The sequence below is a fragment of the Phocoena sinus genome, chromosome 14, assembly GCF_008692025.1.
Source record: "Phocoena sinus isolate mPhoSin1 chromosome 14, mPhoSin1.pri, whole genome shotgun sequence".
In the NCBI taxonomy this organism is placed as follows: Eukaryota; Metazoa; Chordata; class Mammalia; order Artiodactyla; family Phocoenidae; genus Phocoena; species Phocoena sinus.
Window position 1 is genome coordinate 47,936,660 of NC_045776.1, and position 15,674 is coordinate 47,952,333.

The window sequence follows — 15,674 nt, forward strand, 5'->3', positions numbered from 1 at the left end:
AGGGCAAGAGGCATGGATACTAGAAGGGGAAGAACTGCTGTCATCTTTGCAATCAATCTGCATAGGCAATCAAAACATGCATGAAGATGTTCATCACCATGGTTTTTATAGTGTAGCAATACAGAAATGTAATTCAATGTCCAATATGAGCAATAAAAAATTATGACACACTGGGAGAACTATTTGGTAGCTCTCATATAGTAATATTAGAAATGCTTCTGATATACTATTAATGAAAAAAGGATACCCAATTTTATGAAACCTATGGTAACTATGTAATAAACATTAATACAAATAAAAAATGTTGGAAAGGAACATACAAAAATTTTCATAGCTGTATTGAGGGATGGCATCATGAGTCAGTCTGCTCTTCATTAATCAAAACTTCTCAAAAGTTATACCACATATATATTATAAAATCTACCTAAAATTTTATTCAAAATCAACTTTCCATGTTTATTAAAAAGAAATAATTTTGCACCTTTCCAAATTATTAATGTCATATACATGCTCAGAATATATGTTTCAACAATATTTTCTCTTGTATATAAATGAAAATTTTACAATTTCTTCTGATGAAAGAGTAATATAAGACTGTAAGATCAAGAAGTAATTTAAATGTGTTCAGGGGCCCTTTTCAACTTCAGAATTAAGGATTATTTTTATTTTACATCATTGCCTTTTCTCTTTTACTTTCCTTTTTAGTTTTATCATTTTAGGATTCCCTATTTTTAATTTTCATACAGAGATTTCTTTAATTGATAATTATAATTAAGCATAAAGTCATGTTACAAAGTCATCTTTTGTGGGATCCTAGAGTTCTAAATTATTCATTTCACTTACTGTCTTTAGATTAGTTCATCTGAAAATTTCCAGTTTATTGTTGTTGTTTTTTATTTTGTACAAATAAGAGGGCAGAAAAAAAGGAAGGACATAATAAAATAGATCTTCAAGTTTGTTGATCTTAAAGTTTATATTGGTTGATGCTCTTGTGTCCTTACCAGACATCAATTTTCTCCCAGAAGCCCTTGATTTTATTTTCTATAAACCTTGTTGTACTCAGTGTATTCCAGCAAACCCTCACTGTTTCTTCTTGGACCTTAACTTCTTAACAAAAGCCATTTATTGATATCCTACTTTTTTTCAGTGTGGTAGCAAATCAATAAATTAAAGATTAGTTCAGTGTGTCAGCTTTTCCTAAGCATTCTGGGACTCATTTACTACTTTGGTGGATGTGGAGGCCAGGTGGCAGCCTCACACAGAAATAATGGGTTTCTCTGTCAAACATTTCTAGAAGTTACCTTTCATACTAATAATTATTGAGCTCCAAACTATTTTAGACGAGAAATTGGATGTAGATCATAACTTCATATGGACTAGCATTACTAGTTAAAAGAAATTATTTTCAATACACCCTATTTTATACTACCCTACCAGGCTCAGATCCAGTTTTAGGAGGATTCTTTGGGGAGGTAGTTTGTTCATTACACAAAGCAAGCCCACTGCCTTGACCTGACACAGCCTGCTTTTTTTTTTCTCTTTCTTTCTTTTTTTTTTTCCCTAGGGCACATATTTCCATAAGCTCTCTTCCACAGTCCTATTTATATAACTGTGTGGGTGGGATATATTAGTGCTACACTGGATTTCATCAGTCTTATCTCTTGGAATCAGTACAGTCTATTTACTCTGATATTGTTCTGTTCACTCCTGCTAGCTTTTACCCAGCTTTCATTCCTCAGAGGTCCGTTCAGGGATCTGAGCTGTTTACTTTTTAGATCTTCCTGTTAGTATCACAGTCATTGCCGAGAACTCTCCCCTCAACTGAGAGTTATACAATTCAAAACCTCATTACATTTTATAGAACCATATTTGGAATCTCTATCCCCAACTGTTTGAAATTGCCTTTATTTTTACTTAAGAGCATTTAGATATATGATCAGAAACATTTTGTGTGGATGAAAAAGGACAGATTAGCCATAGAAAGTGAGAGTATGGGAGGCGCATTAGAACAGTGGTCAGTGATCAGATTTAATATGTTGACTGCCAGTTTTGCCTGACAGGTCTAATGTTGTTCATTTACCGGTTTAGAGACAACAGTCAGAAAAAGTTCTATTCCAAAAAGATATAATGTCAAAATAGTGGGAAAACTAGTGTTGGAAAATAGGGGAAAATGCACTTTGATGCACCACTGGTAGGAATGTAAATCTTTCTGAAAAGCCATTTTACAATATATAGAAAGCCTTAATAATTGCCTAATCCCAATGACTCAGCAACTTAATTTACAAGATTTTACCCTAAGGAAATAATTCTGGATTTAAGCACGGATAAAAGGATGTTCAACATAATGTGGCTAATGATAACAAAATATTGGCAATAACTTAAATAGCCAACAATCGGGGATGGTTGAATAACTTTAGGCATATGCATAGTATGGCATATTATGCATCTCCTGAAAATTATGCTTTGAAGAATATTTAATGATATAGAAAAATGTTACATATTAAGTGGAAAAAACCTCTTTATAAAACAGTATACATAGTATAATACTATTTTGGAGGGAAAAAAGTGTATTTATGCATAGAAAACCAGATTAGAAGTATATATACCAAAATGAGAGTGTTTATTCCTGGGTAGGGGCTTATGAATGATTCTTATTTTCTCCTTTGTGCTTTCCTTTACTTTCTAAATTTTCTATAATAAACAACTATTTCATTTTCAAGTAGAGAAACTATTATTTTAGAAAATAATGGGAAATAGGATGGCAAAAATCGCTCAAAAACTGTATATAGTGCATATATATACACCCAATACAAGAATTCCCATTAATAAAGACATATTAACATTTGTAAAGAAGCACATGCAGGCTGGTAAAATGTGATGTGTGTATGTATGTGCAGAACCCGTGGTCTGAAAACCCAATGATCTCTGTGCAAAAAAGCATAAACAGAATTAACAATCCATGTAATTTTCTCTGTCCATAGACAGATTGACTTAAATATTTTTTTTAAAGAAATTTAGGGGACTTCCCTGGTGGCGCAGTGCTTAAGAATCTGCCTGCCAATGCCGGGTACACAGGTTCAAGTCCTGGTCTGGGAAGATACCACATGCTGTGGAGCAACTAAGCCTGTGTGCCTAGAACCTGTGCTCCGCAACAAGAGAAGCCACCACAATGAGAAGCCCATGCACTGCAATGAAGAGTAGCCCCTGCTCACCACAACTAGAGAAAGGCTGCGTGCAGCAACAAAGACCCAATGCAGCCATAACTAACTAACTAAATAAATAAATAAATAAAGAAAAAAAAAGAAATTTAGGGTTGGTGAAATAACAATGCCATAGAATGTGGAACTTTAGACCTCCAAAATTGTGATACATTCCACCCACATCCTTCCTGCCCAGCCTATGCTTGAGAAGAGTTGTCAGCATTTTAGGGAGGGTCCCTGCGTATCTGTGGTCTGTGGAGACAGAGGGTGGCCTCAGGGATGTGGGCTGGGAGAGATTTGGAGGAGGCGATGCTGCCCCTGTAGTGTTTGTGGGCTCCACTCTGACCTAATAGTGGAGACCAAGCAGGAGAACTTGACAAATACTGACCTACTCCAATACATAAAATAATGACAAATAAAATAATTGCAAAAGTAATTGGAAACATTTTCTTTTTTCTATTTCAGTTCCCTAACAAGGAGCCACCTCAGATGGGGAGGTGGGGGGAGGGCCATGTCCGCATTTTTCTCCTATCTGCTCTGCTTCCCCCAGGACACCCTGGGTGACATTCCTAAGAGGTCAAATAGCGTAAAATGCTCTCCCCTATCCCCAATTTAGGCTTCATTTCTATCAGTAAACCTATTACCATTGAACGGTGCACCGAACATGCTACTTGCCTGGCTGCTTTGTGAGCCATGGCATTGGGGCCGCTTCTGTTCCTTAAACACCTGTTTTCAAATCTGGTTCATTTACAGGAATTAGGATTAACCTTCTAACAGGCTAAACCAAGAGTCCCTGGGATAATTTGTAACACCTGTAGCCCTCTCTGTAGGCCTCTCCTCAGCCTGAGTCTTTTACAACATAACCTTGCTCTGTGGTCAGTAGGGAGATGCCCTTTAGAAAGTGGGAGCAACTGGAGATTTTGTAGGGACCTGTGCTTTCCTCAAAGTGTTCACCCTAGAAATTCAACAGTAAACTTGTTGCACCTCTCAGTGAAATATTTGGGGTTGTTTTCTGAGGAATTTATTGGAAGTCGTTTACGTAATGTGCTAAATTTTACTTGCTCATTCTAATTAATTTTCCTCTACTTAACTAATTAAAATGCCATCAAGAATTATACCGCTTTGGCCAAGAATAGGTGAACCAAGGCAGCCTACCCTTTACTGCTTTTTTGGTATAAAGGGACCCTTCCTCATTCTTCTGTCACTTCCACAGACTTCACTGAATCCATCAAACCCACAGCTGGGAAATCTCTCCTGCCCTTTTCAAGAGGTGCCTGCAAGCACCAGTCTTTGAAAACAGAGCCTGACGTCCCTCTCAGAACTCATTGGATTGCCAGGAACAACTAAAATTCTTTGGCAGTAGAGGCAATAGGCATGTACAGAGATGTCATCCTAGAATGTTCTTCAGGTCCCCCTGGGTGAGGATTGTCCTTACAAGTGCTGGACCACTGTGTTTCATTTCTTATGTTCCTGGTCCTGACTGGAGTTTCCTATTTTTTTCCTTTGTCTTTTTTTCTCAACATGTGCCTGAGTCTGTGGTGGTGGGTTTTAGGGGTCTGGGAAAACCATGGCATTTGTTCTCTACTTATTGCTTTTTATAAAGTACTTCCTAGATTATGCATTCTCACTATATCAGTTTATTCAATTTTTACCTGTATCTTTAATTTTTCACTTTCTCTGGCTCCTTCCCTAAAACGTAGAAATGCTCCCAGATTGCCCCTATCTTAAATAATTCTTTCCTTGGCCAAGATACTGCTATCCCTTGCTAGAGCCCATTTAGCTCTATTTCTTGAAAGAGTATTCTGCCTAGCTTTTGTCTCTTCCTCCCTTTCACTCACTCTTCAAAAGCCACAGTATTTTGGCTTTGGCTCCCACAAAACTACAAAACTTCTCACATTTGTTTTATCAAGTGCTCCTAATTGCTCACTTACAGTTTCCATTCTATGTGACCTCTCTGTAGCATAAGGTAGGTTGTTTACTCCCTGTTTCTTGAAATTCTGCTTTCTGGATGCCTGAGACACCATTGCCCCACAGTTCTCCTGTTTCTGACCACTGTCCACTCCTTCAGTTTCCTATTTTCTAGTGTGGTCTCTTTGATCTTATTCTCTTGTCACTCTAGTCTACATAGTCATCCTCCCGAGATAATCTCTTGCAAATTGGTGGCTTTAAACACCATCTCTGTGTGACTTCCAAATCAGTAACACTAGTTCTGACGCATCTTCATGCCCAGAAGCATTTCCGGCAGACGCCTTCTTTCCTTGACTCCTTTCTCTCTTTACCCAAGTTAAACCTGAGACTACCGTTCCTCTCCCTGTTATAAATCTAACCAGGAGGTTAGGTTATCTAATTATGGTTATCTAATGGCTTCATGTTGCCCAGAAGTGAAGCCCAGACTCGGAATTCGGGGCCCTTCATGAGTCAATTCAAGTCCAATCAGTATCTCGAGAGCAGTTTCTCTTACCACAGCCCTAATGGCCAGTCTGCTGGTAGTTATGCCAGTATTCTTGAGTGTATCTGCCTCTGCCTCTTCACCCATGACATTTTGGGGCACAGGTTATAGCTCAAGAAATATATACTAAATAAATGAATGGAGTATCTGCTCAGCTATCGAACAGAATTCTTTTCACTCTTCTCAGCCTAGTTCTTGTTCTGTCACCTCCATGAAATCTTTCCTGATCCTTTCCCTGGAAACCATCTCTATTCCTTTGAGCTCCTATGGCATTGTTCTATTATATTAGTCCTATGCCACTTTATACATTTTTGTAGTCTTTCCAATGCCCATCATGGTACCTTATACCTAACAGGTGCTTATTAAATGAATGAAAGACTTAATTCAGTCTTTTTAAAACCATGTAACACAAAAGCCCTTGGGATATGAATTTCATGGGATCCCTAAAAAGCTTAAAAATCCACTTAATAAATAATTTAATATTTAGTAAACTAAAATTAAAAAGTAGACCTAGTTCTACTTTTTTTTAACACCACAGAAATGTTCCTAGAACCTACACAGAGCAGATTAGTATATGGATCTGACAAACGGTAGGGTATTAAAGTAAAACCAAATAAAGGTAAGAGATTGGGGTAGTTTTCCATATTTTAGCAGTTGGTAATTTTCAACATAATCTGCCATTTAAACAATGTCATAATTTCATTTCTAACTCAACAGTTCGCTCTAATGTTTTAGGCTAATGGAACCCTAATACATTTAAAGTATTATGGCTAGATTAAGTATTAAAAATCATATTTGTCTACTATATAATAAGCATGGTCATTAAAAGATGTAATCAGCTTTAGGCTCACTGATGCTATGTCAATGTGTATGTAATTATGGCTTATGCTGACCTTATTTACCTCTATCATATGAATCTGTCAGCTGTTGAATAGAGTTCTTTGCAACTTAGCAGTGAGACACATTTCTAAAAGTCTTTAGGTTGACTGACTATATTTTCAACATACATGTAGTTGGTCTGCATATCAGGCGGTGACTTGGCACGAAGCCACAGATGAGCTGTCATGCATGCATGCAGTGGGGAGGTGGTCCCCTGTCCACAGTTGTAGACCTAGGGTGGGTACGGGACAATTTGAAGAGTGTACTATTGTGGAGGAACTGGGAAGATGTGTTTTAATTTTGGGCTTTAGCTAGATTTCTGATGGCTACTAACAGAAAAACCTGCTAATGAGCAGGCCACTTGTGTAATTTTTTTTGTACTTAAAGTAAAATGTAAAATGTCAGGCAGCTATCCATGACCTACTCTAGGGAAAGGGAACAGCTAATGATTAGTCTTCTGTTTACAATTAAAGTCTGATTTCTTTTCCTAATTTTGGTTGACTTGCTATTGGTCCTCTGGACTCCTAATAGACCTTGTGGATTCTACATAGATTCTGCTTTGACTCGCAATTACCATGCCATTAAAGGACCTCCAAATGCTGCCCTTTAATTTTATGTTCATTTTCTCTAGGCTTTTTTTCTGTAATATACTTTTAGTTACCATGTCAGTTCTTTATAATCTTGTATTTGTTTTTTTAGTGATGCACCACCCTCATTTTCCAATATAGCCCTTCTTTATTAAAAACAAACAAACAAACAAACAAAAACAACCTAAGAAAATCACCAAAATGGCTGCATAAACTTTGGTGGAAATAAGTGGTATAAGAATGGACTAAATCGGGAGGAGACTGGCTTAACAATATGGGTTTGGTAACTAAATCCAGCCCTGGAATGAGCGGGTGACTACCTTGATCCCTTTGTGCTTAGCCTCCTAGTTTTAGTTGAAGAGGCAGACATTTTGTTTGTTTTCTAGAGGAAGGGCCTGTTTGCACATTCTCCTGGAGTCTGTGCATGAACTTCATAGTCAGATGGCTGAATAATGTATAGTCAGCCCCTATCCTTTCACCGTTGCTGGTATAGTCCTGAGGTTTTTACAAAAAGTCTCCCTTGCAGGGCCAGATTCTCTGAGCCTTCTTAGGTGATGGTTAGTTAAGCTGATAATGAGAGAAAATTAGGGGAGACTCCGCATGGCAGACAGGTCACAAATATACATTCTAACAGTGACCTTTAAGGGGCCTACTCCAAACCCTCAAAGAATCACTCAAATAGTGACTAATTAAGACTTTTTCTGAAAGCAGCCTAAAAAATGACTTTAATATTTGGGATTTCAGAAGGGTAGAACACCTGGTATCTGGTGAGGCCTCTCAAATCACACTTGGTCTCCTCTAGCTCGGTAGAGTGGTAGCCCTTGACCCAAAGACCTTCAGAGGTCTGAAGGCTATAGTAAGAAGCCAGGGTATGAGTCCTTAATGAAAATCAATTCAGCACAGTAAGCAGTAATCACCATCAGGCTTTGAAGAAAGTGCTGAGTTACTTTTCCTTCTGCTTTCTCTTGGTGATTCAGGAGGGTACAGTGGAAAAGTCGTAGATATGGGTTACCCCAACCCATAAATAATTGAAAGAATATGAAATGCAAATTCAAATTCATTTCTTTTCATAACAACCACATTTAAACAGCTCATTCAACTGTGTTTGCCAGTAAATGGAGTGGAATTGGAATTGACAAGGAGGGGTTTCTCTTGACTGTGCTTGAATATGCCAGCTGAGATGCAGAAATGCTTTCTGGTACAAAACAAAGAAATCAGCAAATGAAGGCAGTCATTCTGAGCTACCCTACTTCTTTCTTCCTTTCCTGATGAAGCACCTAATGAAATGTGAAGTGGTCCAGGAGCTGAGAAGAATGCCTTAGTGTAATAATGGAGAGAGAGAAGTATTTGTTATAAATACGGGTCTGGGCTTCTTGGTGAAGGTATAAAACATACTTTCAGGCTGGGGATAGGGAAAGAGCAAGGCTCATGATCTGAGAACAAGGGAAATAGCCTGTAGGGAAGGCATCTTTCAATTACTAACATCTCCTGAGATTTAAGAACAAGACAGTTCCAAATCAGGTAAAAGCAGATGCAAACGTGACGGCATTTAAAAATATTAACTGATGTTTTTCTCTTTCTTTCTTCCCTGACTTTATTCTCCCTTTTTCTTCTATTGCCCCACCTGATTAAGTAAGTCCTCTAGGGTCATTGCCACAAGGGAGGGATGTGAAAATGTGTCAGACAGAAGGAAGAAGTAGCTTTGGTTTCTAAAATCTAAGCCCTGGGAAGAATCCAGAAGATTTGAGATATAGGTAGAATTTGGTAGAATAGGGTTTGAGGAGAGAGAGTTTTCTCTTTGATTAAAGGAAGATTCCCTTGGGCCAGGGAGTGGAGGGGACTGCTTGGGGAAGGGAGGAGAGCAGAGATGTTGATGGGTGCTGGAAGGAGGGCTGTGTGCCCTGCGATTTGGACAGTTCCAGGGGGATGTGGTGAGACAGCCAGTCTTCAAAGACTGTGCACAGCTTTGCAGAAATTCCTGAGCCACAAAGTGGCACCCAAAGAACAAAGGGTTCCTGTGCCCCAGCAAGTGCCATGGAAGCTGGGGAGAGAGCCATTGGGCCCAAGGGGGCACAAAGGAATAAAGAACAGACACATCATGGCTTCCTATGGGGACTAAACATGCTAGCACTGTCTGAGGTCTCCTTAGAATTTAAACACAACCCTGGGGAAAGAAGGTGGGTTCTAAAATAAGTGAGACTGAATTTCTACCAGCCTGGAAGAATGTGGTATCAATACAGAAATAAAGTGAGTTAATATAAAAAGTAAAGAGGGCTTCCCTGGTGGCGCAGTCGTTGAGAGTCCGCCTGCCGATGCAGGGGACGCGGGTTCGTGCCCCGGTCCGGGAAGATCCCACATGCCGCGGAGCGGCTGGGCCCGTGAGCCATGGCCGCTGAGCCTGCGCGTCCGGAGCCTGTGCTCCGCAAGGGGAGAGGCCACGGCAGTGAGAGGCCCGCGTACCGCAAAAATAATAATTAAAAAAAAAAAAAAAAAAAGTAAAGAATTTACGAAAATAAAGAGTTGTAAACTACGATTTGTGCTTGCCATGAGTAGGGCCAGAACCAGGGTTTCTAAGCCTCTTGAGGAAGTTCATGGGAGACTGTTTTTTCCCACAAACTAGAGGATAACCATTTTGAGGCACAGGCCATGACCCAGGCAGGGATTTGGTGGGCAAAGATGAGGTGGACTCTTGGGAGTAACCATGGAGTCTGAGGTGGATTGTGAAGAATTTGAGTTTAAGAGTGTCACAGGGTGCTTTAACCGTCAGGGACAGACTCAGAGAAGGTAACAGAGGGAAGAAGGAGAGGAGGAGGAGTTGAGGTGGGTAGAAAGCAGGAGGAGGGTGCCTTAATGGGATCCACAGAAGAGATTAAATTATTTGATATTCAGGAGAATCTTCTAGAAAGGAAAGGAGAAGTGAACTTCATGGCTCCACCACAGTTTCTGACAGTTAAGGCTGGTGGGGACAACAGATAAGTCCCAAGGGACACTTTTGGGGCTTTTTGGAAAGGCAGGTAGAATTCCCCTTTCCCAGAGCTGGCCCAGCATACAGCACACAAACAGGCACACAGCTTGCTGCAGGAGCCTGGGACCCATGAGCTGGGGGAGACTGTGCCCTGTCTGCAGAACGCTGTCCAGCCTTGGAAGTGCAATGCTTTAAAAATAGTTCCAAGAATTTGGGAAACACAAGTTCCCCTCTCTTTCCTTTTCTTGTAGGATATAAGTGAACTTTTCATGGCAGACAATAGAGAACCACAGCTGATAATGACAAAACTAAGGTAGGGTTGAGGGGGTCTTGAGAAAGGAGAGACAGATTCAGATCTTGACTCTTGACTCTTGGCTTCTTGACTTATGAGACTTGAGAATCATGTGAGAATTGCTTCACCTCTTGCACCAGGCACCCTCCCAGACTCAGCTGAGGAGGAAGGGAGCAGACGGAGCTGGGGAACCCGCCAGCCGCAGTACCCACCGTCTTGAAGCCAAGCTCTGACATGAAATAGTCTTACCTGCGGCCAGACTCCCTCTGGTGGATGGGGCTGTAGATGCAGAAGGGAGAAGCTGAGGGTCTCCTAGATTAAGTGACCTCCAGTTCAGTGAGGCAAGAGATGTGCTCTGAAAAGCGGCTCACCAACTCGAGCCTGAGGAAGCTAGTGCCCACTCTACCATGGGATATTTTACTTGAGGGAATTACTATTCTGAAAAACTAGTTTGGGACAGAGATCCAGTTTGCTGGGGGCACCTGGAGGAAGAGTAAGCTTCCTTTGCAGGAATGCAAAGACTTACTAGAACAACAAACGCAGTGAGACTCATTTTGCCCCAATGTTTATTTCTATTTCCATCTTTCTCACCCTGACAGGGCCTCCCCATCTGCTGTAGAATCTAGTCTCTGGTTTTTGTGTTTCCAAAGTCTAAATTTGTGCTAAACCTTCAGGAGCAAAGTTCTCATGGTGGAGGCAATGCTGACTAAGATGCGAGAATTTCCTCCAAGAGGGTCAGTAAAGGGCTCCCCTGGGCTGGTTAGCAAGGAAGAAAGGGGAGTAAAAGGGAGAAAGCCTAATTTTGGGGAAAAGGGATTTCCTGTGAAACCTGAAGGAAAAGAGTGAAGGGTTCCCCTAAATGTTCTACACATTCTGTTGCACGTGAGAAGTGGTGCTGGCAGCAGGGGCAACTTTGGGCTCAATTTTTCAGGGTTAGAACTGGACCCAACCTGGCAAGGCCAGTGTCTCTCTGCCCTTTCTAGTCTCATGGTGTGTGGCCTGCCAGTTGATGTTCTGAACGATCCCATTGCCTTTGGCTTTAGAATTTCAGAATTCCCTTATTATTATTTTTTAAAACATCTTTATTGGAGTATAATTGCTTTACAATGGTGTGTTAGTTTCTGCTGTATAACAAAATGAATCAACTGTATGTATACATATATCCCCATATCCCCTCCCTCTTGCGTTTCCCTCCCACCCTCCCTATCCCACCCCTCTAGGTGGTCACAAAGCACTGAGCTGATCTCCCTGTGCTATGCGGCTGCTTCCCAGTAGCTATCTGTTTTCATTTGGTAGTGTATATATGTCCATGCCAATCTCTCACTTTGTCCCAGCTTACGCTTCCCCCTTCCCATGTCCTCAAGTCCATTCTCTACGTCTGCGTCTTTACAGAATTCCCTATTGTTAAATGGCATGGTCGCCTTTTGTTTGGTCTCACTTAGTTGCAAGGTTTAAAACAGTGTCTGAGGGATGATCAAAGTCCATGGGCTCCGGAACTGTTTCCACTTGCTTAAGAGGGTGTCTCTAGTATTCATCCATCCAAAGAACAGTTATTGAGGGCCTCTACGTGTACCTGGCACTTGTTTGGTCCTAGAAATCAGAAGGAAGCCCCCTCATTGCCTGGTGAAGGCAGTTGTGAAAAGTGAGCATCAGACACTGTGACAAGTGCTAGGATAGATGTGTGTATTGGGGGCTTAAGCGGGGACATGATTCAGCCTTTAGGGGTTGGCAGGGGCTTCCCAGCTGGAGAAGCTTCCTAGTTGCTTTGGATTTTTTTTAAGGAGGTGATTTTTGCAAGAGGATTCTAGAGATATTGATTAGAAAGTTGACATTAGTGAAAGGCTGAATCAATCCCTAGAATTTTCTGTCACAGACTTCTTGTGCTTTGAAGTAATTAAATGTATTTATGGCTTAGACAATGTTAGGTTTTCTGTAGCTTTCAGCCAAAAACAATCTTGACTGATACAATGTTCTTTGCCAATTTTTGTATTAAAGCATGTTGAGGAAAAAGTTGATTTGCATTGTTCTAACTGTAATTACCATTCTTTTTTATTTGCATTATAATTTATGCAGGAAGAAAAAAAGCTGATTTTCTAACTCTAGGAAAATTGGAACAGACTTTCCTTCTTTTCTCTTTCTTTTTCTTTCTCTCCTCTCTCTCTCCTTCCCTCCCTTCTCCCTTCCTTTCTGTCTCTTTCCCTTCTTCCCTTCCTTCCTTCCTATTTGAATTATTTAAAATGTCAGTAAAAATCAGTGACTTAAATGTTACACTGATGAATTAAATTCATTTTTTATACAACAAATGAACAATGAGTAAATACAGTTTCCTGTAACAAGCAAATAAGCATACTTATTAATCTCAGTATTAAAGGTTTATATAATAATAAAATATTATTTATAAACTAGAACCTCACAGGAGAGCTTCTTGCAAATGACTTATCCAGGGTTCAATTTTATAATGTAAAGCTATTTATTAAGTATTAAGATGGTAAGAAAGCAACTTCACTCCAACCTGGGTAGTATTTTTATTCTTAATTTCTTTGAGTTTTAAATATCCTGAAGTTTCTTCCTTATCTTTATCTGAGTTTTAAATATAAGTACCTGAGTTTTTAATATAAGTATCTAAGTTTTAAATATAAGTATCAGAGTTTTAAATTTTCTTCCTTTTAATAAAATGTTAAAGCCTTGCTCAGTGATTCATTTTCTCAATATTCCTGCTATGAAAAGCTTGTGATTTCTGATTTTAACTTTAATTTTAATTAAAGCTAAGTTTAAGAAATTGGGGCTTATAATTTTTGGGTCTGCTGGTAGTCATCATTTTCTCACTGATTTGAAAGGGGGTTTTAATGCTTTAAGATGTTAGCCCTCTGTCATATATGTTGCATTTTCCTCTATGTATTATTTGTATTTTAACCTTGCCATGCTTTTTGCTTTATAGAATTTTTCTATTGTTGTTGCATAATTTTTTGAATGCAAATAAGATCTTTTGTTTTTATCATGTCTGGCTTTTTTGTAAGTTTAAAGAGGCTTCCTTCAAACCAAGATTATAAAAATAGTTATACATATTTTCTTCTATTATTTTCATGGCTTCATGGATAACTTTAAAATATTTGACCTATCAAATTTATTTTGGTATAAAAATTTAGGAATATAGGCATATTTATTTGGGAAATAGCAATTTATTGTTTTAATAAAATTTACGGAGTTTATCTTTCTCCACTGCTTTGAAATGCCACCTTAACCTTACACTGAACTTCATACCTCCTTGATTCTATTTGTGGAATTTATATTTGATTTCACTCATCTGTTTGTCTATGAGAGTGTTTACCACTCTCATTTTAAAAATGACTATGACTTTAAAGACATTAAAATAATTAGTAATACAAGTTCTTGGAAATTATTTTACTTTTTAAGAAATGTCTTGGCTCTTGCATTTTTATTCTTTCAGATTGATTTTTAAAAGTAGTACTTACTATCCCAAGCACTTCATTTATTTGGTTTTTTTTTTCTGTAGTGATTTTTCAGGAAAACAAATTACAAAAGTAACATATGATTGCTCTAACAAAGTCAAACCATATAGACAGGTGCAGAATATGCCTTGACAACCTCCCTCTCTTCCTCTTTACTTTTTTTTTTTTTGGCCACACGGCATGTGGGATCTTAGTTCCCTGACCAGGGATCAGACCCGCACCCCCTGCATTGGAAGTGTGGAATCTTAACCACTGGACCACCAGGGAAGTCCCTCTTCCTCTTTAACAGCACAGCCCAGAGGTAACTTCTATTTGCCCTGTGTTGCGTATCCATCCTTTCGCACTTTCTCCCATTCTTAGGTACAAACTCATTTCGTGAAGAAGTGCCCTCAAAATATTGGTGCTCTTTTGGCTACAATTTCCCAATAAATATTTGGAAAGACATATTTTCTTTCACATTTCTGGCTTTCAAATCATAAAATGCCTCAGCCTTTCAGATTTTTAAAAAAAATACACACATTACTCATCTATATCACAGACATTGCCCGAGACAGTTCATGATAATAAAACACATTTTGAATATATGTTACCATGGTATTTCTCAAAGTGTGTTCCATAAGACACAGATCCTGTAAGATACTCTGCAAGGAAGATAAGTGTTCCTTGGGCAAATGAGTTTGGGAAACACTAAGTGGTATATTTTTCTTTTGAATATTTGTAATGTAAGTCAACGTATTAGAAACTCTTAAGTCTTATAATAAAGGTTTAACTTTGTCTGATTCAGTGTTTTCCAAACTTATTTAATCAAGGAAACTACTTTGTCTATTGACAGGATATTCATAGAACACAGTTTGGGAAATACTGAGTCACGTGGATTGACCCAGCTATACACTGGGGGTGGGGTAGTAAAGAACCTAGAATAACTGCCAGGGCTCTGGCTTTGATAGATGGATGGTTGGTGTTGTTACTCACTGAGATAAAGAATGGAAGTGGAGGATCAGTTTTGGATGTATTGAGTTTCAGTGCCTGTGGGAGGCTCAAGTGGAGATGTTTAGTAAGCTAAGAATATACAGTCTGGAACTCAGATGAGAGGTCAGAGCTAGAGAACGATGGGTTTGGAAGTTTGATTCGGATTAAAGTGTGTTGTCTAAAATGACCCATTTAAAATGCACATATATTACCTAGGAAGGGTAAGCATTAAATTATTAATATGTATTATATTATCATATTAGTTTACTATCATTTTAAAGCAGAGAGCAGACCCCTGTAGGAATGGTAATCAGAAATGGTGAATTTTGAGTGGAGGGTGGGCAAAGAAATAGTCTGAAGTGATTTCTAGCCCTTTAGAACCTGGGGCCTTTTTTTAAGGCTAAATTTTTTTTTCAAATTTCCCCCACTGCCCCACACATTTCTACTTTTAATATTTTTTGTGAGAAAATTTGCCCTGACTGAAACTAGTATGAATTAACTTTAAGAGAAATCAGTACAAATTTATTAAGAGGTATATTTATTCAGTTTACTGACCGTGGCAGTGTGCATATAGGTTTCTGATCTTCCTGTTACTCCTGTGTTTCCAGGCTAAGATGAATTTAAGGACCCTTGACTTTCAGTTTTGGATAAATGCTGTGTTCTCCCACTTATTCAGGTTCATATCAAGTTCAAATGAGAAGCCAAGGGAAAGGAAGATGCTAGGATAATTTTCAAGTCAGTCATCTGAAATCTTTTCGGCCTGGGTCTGTTTTAACCAATACTGAGCTCTTAGCCTAACTTCCCCATAACTAACTAGGGGGACCTCAGAGAAACCTCGCTGCCTCCTTTACCTTAACTATCAA